Here is a 7,163-nt window from a genome sequence, read left to right as displayed (position 1 = left end):
ATATATATTATTCAGTTGATTTTACCAGGATTAAAAATTTCAGTCTAAAAGTCATGTATTACTAAAACATATGCTGGGTTAAATCATCCAGCAGGTGGTGCAATAATATCACATGTGAAGACAATTTGCTAGGGAAAAAGAGAAAGAAGGCAGGATGGGGAGATGGATGCTTATTTTAGAGGTCTTAGGACAGACCTTATTTTAGAGGTCTTAGGACAGACCTTATTTTAGAGGTCTGTCCTAAGAGGAAGTGAGCCCGGAAGCACACCGGTTAAAGCATTTTGTCAGTAACAAAAAGTTTGGTCATTGGAACCCACCAAACGCTGTGGCAATCTATTTCTGTAAGGATTTACAGCTTTGGAGATCCTATGGGGCAGTTATACTCGTCTTACACGATTGCTATAACTTGAAATTGATTCCCTGCAGTGGGTTAGGTGGGTGGATGGGCCCTGGGTAAAAACACAATATGTGGCCCTTAGGCCATCTGTATTGAAATCACTGGGGTAGTAAACACAACAAATTCCTAGGTTTTGCTCTAGATCCAGAGAAACAGAATGGGGGTGGGGTGAGGGATGTTGTTGTTAAGTGCGTCAGGTCGGTTCCGACCCATAGCGACCCTGTATAGGGTTTCCGAGGCTGTAATACGGGAGCAGAAAGCCTCATCTTTCTCCCGCGGGAGCGGCTGGTAGTTTTGAACCGCTGACCTTGCGGTTCACAGCCTGATTCGTAACCACTACGCTACCAGAGTTCTGCTCGGAAAACCTGTGCAGGATCACTATGAGTTGGAACAAACTCTACAGTACTTGACAACAATAAGAAAACTCTGGAGCTCTTTCTCTGGCCTTGGCTTAAAGTTTAAACCACTCCAGACCTCAGACCTACTCCCTAACTACAATGCTAAGCTAGAGTCCTTTCTCTGCTCTCTCAAGAATTTTCAGAGCTGCTATTCCCCAAAAGCTGTATTATGCAAATAATAAATTATATTATAGGAATATGTGGTATCATTATTCTCAATAGGTGGATCAAGATTTGAGCACAGGCTCCCTTCTACTATTGTACAGTGACCACATCACACCAATAGGCAGGACAATTCTCGGCTTGTTTTAAAACTGAGGTAACTGAAGTAAACAGCTTTCCCAAGTCAAATAGTTGGCAGATTTGGGATTCAAACTCAGGCAAAGTACATAAAGTGTGAGAGGATTGAAATACTCCTTATAGCCCTCAAGAATGGCCTGTAAAATGTGTATCAAAGGTTACACATTTAAAAGCCAAACAATTTTATCATTCAGGTGGAAGCAAATGTCAAGAGAAATTTCTCCCTGGAGGCTTCTAAAGCTGTACATGTCCACAGTAATCCCTATTCCACTAACTGATACTGCCAATGCTTATTTACATGGGTCAAATAAATTGTTGCACCCTATTTCTAATCTACTTTATGAGACTGTCACATCTGGACATAGCATGAAATATTATTGTGTTGAGCTTTTCTTACTATGTATTTTCTCACTCAAAATATCATAGCCATCGAGTCAATTCTGACTCATAGAGATCCTGTACAGGATTTTTGATCCTGTAAATGTTTATGAGAGCAGAAAGCCTCCTCTTTCTTCTGAGGAGTGGGTGATGGGTTTGAACTGCCAACTTAGTGGTTAGCAGTCCAGTACTTATCCTACAGTGCCACGACAGCTTCTTTGTTGTTATTAAGTGCCATCAAGTTGATTCCAACTTATAACCTTGTGGTTAGAAGTCCAGTGCTTATCCTATAATGCCACACCAGGACTCTTTAACTACATGTAGATTTGAAACGCTTGTTTAAAGCTGCTCTCTTGAACTGAGTTAATAGTTATATACCAACTTCTTACAAAATAAGAAAGCACTGGGACAGGGCAGGGCTGGAGGTAGATATAATTTCCACTGGTTGAAATGAAACTTATGGTTTAGGAACTTGTCATGCTTAGAAAACAAAGAACAGTTTTGGGACCACAGTTGGCTAGATTTCCTCATTTACAGTACTTAGGACAAATTCTAATTTTCAGCCAACTGGATTATGGGAAAGAATATACAAAGCTCTTTTGAGTTTACAAGGGACTGTTCAACTGTGTTCCAATATTTCACTATTTAAGATTAGTATAAGGGAGATATTCTTTTTTGAGTCAAAGAAAGCATCAGGAGGTCTAAGAATTTCATTTCAGTTCAGAGAGTGTCAGAAATATTTATTTTGTGTCTTCAAGAACTGTTGCTAAGGGAGTGTTTTATGTAATGATTCCTTGGGTACCATTGGTCTCCGTATGGAATTTTTTGAGATACAGTGGCAACTTTTTCACAATCTAGAATAAATTTAACTTATTCTTTTCAGAGTTTAAGAATAAGAGGCTAATATGAGAGGAATGCTTATTCAAAAAGGATTTATTAAATGGTATGTCACTTTTCTCTGGAAAGTTAATAGAACCAAGGTAACTTTGGCTTTTCCCTTATGTCCTTCATTCCCAGTTACTAAAATTCTGATAGTAAACACCTCTCTTCTCTGCAGATTCAGTTATGAATTTCTTCAAGTACTAATGGATTTCTGCAAGGTGATAGAAATTAATAGTAAGCCAACCTGATATTATTGTAATAATTTGTTCTTATAAAAATAAGCAGGTAAAATCAATTATTGACTGTTGCAGGAAGGTTAAATATTTCCATTTTAAAATAACCCACACAGAAATTCCTCAGCATAATTAGTGCATATATACAAATCTAACAGCTAACATTACTTTCAATAGAGAGAAACTGAAAGCGTCCCTTTGGGAACAGGAACCAGACAAGGATGCCCTTTAACACCACTCCTGTTTAATATTGTGTTGTAAGTCTTAGCTAGAGTTAGAAGGCCAGAAAAGAAAATTAAAGGTAACTAAATTGGCAATGAAGAAGTAAAACTCGCTCTCTTTACAGATGATATAATCATAAATATAGAAAATCCCAGACTCAGTAAGAAAATTATTGGAACTCATTGAAAGATTCAGCAAAGTGGCATGATACAATATCAACATACAAAAATCAGCTGGATGCCTTTATGCTAATAAACAGAACTCTGAAAAGCAAATCAGGAAAACAATACCATTTGTAATAGCTACTCAAAAGATGAAATACTTAGGAATAAATCCAACTAGAGAAACAAAGGAACTTTACAAAGAAAACTACAAAACATTACTATAAGAAACCAGAAGAAACTTACAAAAATGGAAGAGTAAACCATGCTTACTGATAGGAAGATTTAACATTGTGAAAATGGCAACATTACTCAATACAATCTATAGCTATAATGCAATCACAATCCAGATTCCTACATCATTCTTTAAAAAAATGGAAAAACTGATCACTAAATTTCTATGGAAAGGAAAGGGACCTTGGATAAGCAAAGCATTACTAAAGAAGAACAAAGTAGGAGGTCTTTCACTTCCTGATCTCAACACTTACTACACAGCCATAATAGTCAAAACAGCCTGGAACTGGCACAATTAAAGATACACATATCAGTGGAACTCTGGTAGTGTAGTGGTTATGAATTGGGCTATGAACTGCAAGGTCAGCAGTTCGAACCTACCAGCTGTTCTGTGGGAGAAAGATGAGGCTTTCTGTTCCCGTAAATATTTACAGCCTCAGAAACCCTGTACAGGGTTGCTATGAGTCGGAACCAACTCCACGACACAAAACCACCAACAGCCATATCAGTGGAACAGAATTGAGAACTGAGAAGTACATCCATCCACATACAGTTAGCTGATCTTTGACAAAGGAGCAAAACACAATAAATGAGGAAGAGATAATTTTTTAAACAAATGGAGCTGGCAAAACTGGAAATCAGTTTGCAGAAGACTGAAACCAGACCCATATCTCACACCACATACAAAAAAAAACTCAAAGTGAATTAATGATCTAAATGTAAGACCTATAACTGTAAAGATCATCAATGAAAAATAGGGACAATTTAGGGACTTTGATACATGGCATCCACAATCAAACATAATTAAAAACACAAACAGCAAAAGACAACAAAGATGGTTGGGACCTCCTACCTACTAGACATTTATGTGTATCAAAATATGTCACCCAAAGAGTAAAAAGAGAGCCCACAGACTGGGAATATTTTGTTGCAATGACATATTAGACAAGGAACTAATCTCTAAAATATACAGAAAACTATGACACCTTATAAGAAAAAGACAAATGACCCATTTAAAAAATGGGTAGAAGACATGAACAGACACTTCATTAAAGAAGACATTCAGCCAGTCAACATATATATGAAGAAATGCTCACGATCATTAGCCATTCTTGCTGTTGTTGTTAAGTGCCAACGAGTTGATTCTGATCCATAGCAACCTTGTATAGGGTTTCCGAGGAGCGGCTGGTGAGTTTGACACGCCCACCTTGCAGTTGAAAGCGATGTTGTGGTCGAGTGCTTATCCTACAGCACAATACTGTTAGCCATTGTTGTTGCTGTTAAGTGCCGTCGAGTTGATTCCAACCCATAGCGACCCTGTATAGGGTTTCCAAGGAGCAGCTAGTGAGCTTGAACCACCCGCCGACCTTGCAATTCAAACGACTTTGCAGTTTCACGCATTAGCCCACAGTGCCACACCAGCACTCCATTAAAGAGATGCAAATCAAAACAATAATTAGATATCATCTCGTTCCAGCATTAATAGCAAAGTTCAAAAGGAAAAAAACCCCACAAAAACCCAGAAAACAATAAATACTCATAAGAGTGTGGAGAGAATTAGACCCCTTACACTGCTGGAGTCCTGGTGTGGCTACAGTACAGGTTAACATGCTGGACTGCAAAGTCGGTGGTTCAACCTTACTAGTGGCTCCTAGGAAACACTATACAGGGCTGCTATGAGTTGGAACTGACTCAGTGTCACTTAACAACAACAGTACTGCTGGACTGACTATAAAATGGTGCAACCATTGTGGAAAATTGTATGGTGCTTCCTCAAAAGTTTGAGATAGTATTATCATATGACCCCCAATCCCTCTATTTGGTATCTATATCTCCAAGAAATAAAGCGTGATGGCATGAGTAGATGTATGCACTCTCATGTTCATCGCAACACTATTCACAAGAGCAAAAACATGGAGACAGCCTAAATATCCATCAATGGAAGAATGGATAAACAAACTCTGGAGCATATACACAATGGGATACTATACAATGTTGAAGAATAATGATGACTGTATGAAACACTTCATAATATGAATGAACCAGAAGGGCATTATGTTGAGTGAAATTAGTCAGCAACAAGAGGACAAATATTGTATAAGACCACTAATGCCAAAAGTCAAGAAAAGGTCTTCATGTTAAAAGAAACATTCTTTGATGGTTACAATGAATGAAGGGAAAGACAATAATTCAATGTTTAGAGGGTGACACATGTGACAGGGAAGGCAATATAAAACAATATATAACAAGAGGGAGGTTGGCAGAAGAATGATGAAGATAGGGGAAGAAACAAGGAGGAATGCAAGGGTTAAAGAGGATCGAGGTTGTTGTTGTTGTTGTTAGGGGCCATCGAGTTGGGACCGACTCACAGCGACCTTATGCACTGAAAAGGTCAGAAACACTGCCCAGTCCTGGGCCAATCTCACTATTGTTGCCAGGCTTGAGCCCGTCGATGCTGCCACTTTGCCAATCCATCTTGCTGGTGGTATTCCTCTTTTCTCTGACCCTCCACCTTACCGAATATGATATTCTTGTCCAGAGACTGGTCCCTCCTGACAATATGTCTGAAGCAGGAAAGATGACGTTTGGCAATCCTGGCTTCTAAAGAGCACTCTGGTTGCACTTCTTCCAACATAGATCTGTTTGTTTTTTTGGCAGCCCAAGGCACGTTCAATATTCTCCTCCAACATCATAACTCAAATGCATCAATTCTTCTACAGTCTTCCTTATTTGCTGTCCAGCTTTCACATGCATATAAAGTTATTGAAAATACCATGGCTTGGGTCAGGCGCACCTTAGTCCTCAAACTGACATCTTTGTTCTTCAAAACTTTAAAAAGGTCTTGTGCAGCAGATTTGCCTAATGCAATATGTCATTTGATTTATTGACTGCTGCTTCAGTGACTGTTGATAGTTAATCCTAGAGGAATGAAGTCCTTGACAACTTCAATCATTTCTCCATTGACAAGAATGTTGTTTATTGGTTCAGTGGTCAGGATTTTTGTTTTCTTTACATTGACATGCAATCCATATTGAAGACTGTGCTCGTTGACCGTCGTCAGTATTTTAAGTCCTCTTCGCTTTCAGCAAGCAAAATGTAACATCTGCATATCGCAGGTTGTTAATGAGTCTTCCTCCAATTCTTCATATAACCCAGATTCTCAGATTATTTGCTCATTATACAGGTTGAATAAGTATGGTGAAAGAGTACAATCTTATCACACACCTTTCTTAATTTTAAACTATTCATTGTTCCCATGTTCTGTCTGAACAACTGCCTCTTGGTCCATGTACATATTCCTTATGAGGACAAGTAAGTGTTCCAGAATACTCACACTTCACAGTATTGTCCATAGCTTGTCATGTTCCACACAATTGAAAGCCTTTGCATAGTCAATAAAGCACAGGTAAACCTCTTTCTGATATTCTCTGCTTTCTGCCAAGATCCACTGGACATCAGCAGTGATATCCCTTGTTCCATGGCCTCTTCTGAATCTGGCTTGAACCTTTGGAAGTTCTCTGTCAATGTATGCTTGCAGCTGTTTCTGTATTACCTTTAGTAAAACTTTACTCGAATGGGATATCAAAGATCTTGTCTGATGATTTCCACACTCTGTTGGGTCACCTCTCTTTGGAATGGGCACAAATACGGATGGCTCTCTTCAAATCAGTTGGCCAGATAGTTGTCTCCCAAATTTCTTGGCATAGATGAGTGAAGGGCTCCAGTGTGGCCTCACTTTCTTGAAAAATTTCAATTTTGATTGCATCAATTCCTGGTGTCTTGTTCTTTGCCAATTCCTTCAATGCACCTTGGACTTCTTCCTTCAGTATCATTGGCTCTTGATCATATGATACCTCTTGAAATGATTGAACACCAACCATTTCCTTTTGGTGCAGTGACTCTGTATATTGTATTCCTTCCATCTTCTTTTGATGCTTTCTGCATCATTCAATAATTT

The 7,163-nt window shown here is 38.7% G+C and overlaps 1 protein-coding gene across 1 annotated transcript in view; it reads right to left on the bottom strand.

Annotated features, from left to right (window-relative positions):
• Window positions 1–7,163, bottom strand: part of MARCH1 (membrane-associated ring finger (C3HC4) 1, E3 ubiquitin protein ligase) — a 541,031-nt gene that overhangs the window by 61,375 nt on the left and 472,493 nt on the right. The gene's annotated exons all lie outside the window — the stretch shown is intronic.

This window comes from Chrysochloris asiatica, unplaced genomic scaffold, assembly GCF_000296735.1.
Source record: "Chrysochloris asiatica unplaced genomic scaffold, ChrAsi1.0 scaffold00202, whole genome shotgun sequence".
Classification (NCBI taxonomy): Eukaryota; Metazoa; Chordata; class Mammalia; order Afrosoricida; family Chrysochloridae; genus Chrysochloris; species Chrysochloris asiatica.
This window is presented reverse-complemented; position numbering and strand designations above follow the sequence as displayed.